Genomic DNA, 654 nt, shown 5'->3' with positions numbered 1-654 from the left:
TTAGGATTATCACAAGCTGTTATTCAACTTTTTTTTTTAAATATGAAATGACGAGATGTTGGTCTGTTTTTATTTTCTCTGTCTATCTGGCTTTAAATATTTACAATATAGTTTTTCTTTCTTTCTTTCAGAAAAAAAAATAGAAAAAAATAATTTTTTTTTCGGATATTAAAAAAAAAAAATCATAAAATATACAGTATAAAGCCATGAGTAAAAAAGCAACACCAATTATGTATTGTAATGTGTAGCCATAACCTTAAAAACAACAACAACCAAATATCGGATTTTTATTATCGTTCCAACAGGGCTTATCGACAAAGTGGAATTTACAACCACCGAATCTCGGGCACAAGATAAGATTATTTATATAAGAAATTCTATCTTCAAGGCTTGCCATAGGCATTCAGATCATAAAGCGCAATTCCTCACTCGCGAGCACATTACTTGGAACTGTTTATCCTGTGATAGATTTAGAAAAAGAAAAAGAAGAAACTTATTCACCATTTTGTTTAGCGGGTGTTGAGCTGTTTTGTGCTATGTAGCAAGTTATGTGTAGCATAATGTAGCGGGATTATTTCATCGTCATTAGAGAGATTACCGACATATATAAATGCACTCCGTGGATCCTCTGCTGTCGAAAACATTACACAACCC

At 31.8% G+C, this 654-nt stretch overlaps 1 protein-coding gene across 1 annotated transcript in view; it reads left to right on the top strand.

Annotated features, from left to right (window-relative positions):
• Positions 1-426: 426 nt before the first annotated feature.
• LOC119588308 (sodium-coupled monocarboxylate transporter 2-like) overlaps positions 427-654 on the top strand; it is a gene marked incomplete in the record, with an annotated part of 8718 nt that continues 8490 nt past the window's right edge. Inside the window, 1 exon segment of the mRNA XM_037937001.1 lies at positions 427-654.

The sequence above is a fragment of the Penaeus monodon genome, chromosome 23 (genome assembly GCF_015228065.2).
Source record: "Penaeus monodon isolate SGIC_2016 chromosome 23, NSTDA_Pmon_1, whole genome shotgun sequence".
In the NCBI taxonomy this organism is placed as follows: Eukaryota; Metazoa; Arthropoda; class Malacostraca; order Decapoda; family Penaeidae; genus Penaeus; species Penaeus monodon.
This window is presented reverse-complemented; position numbering and strand designations above follow the sequence as displayed.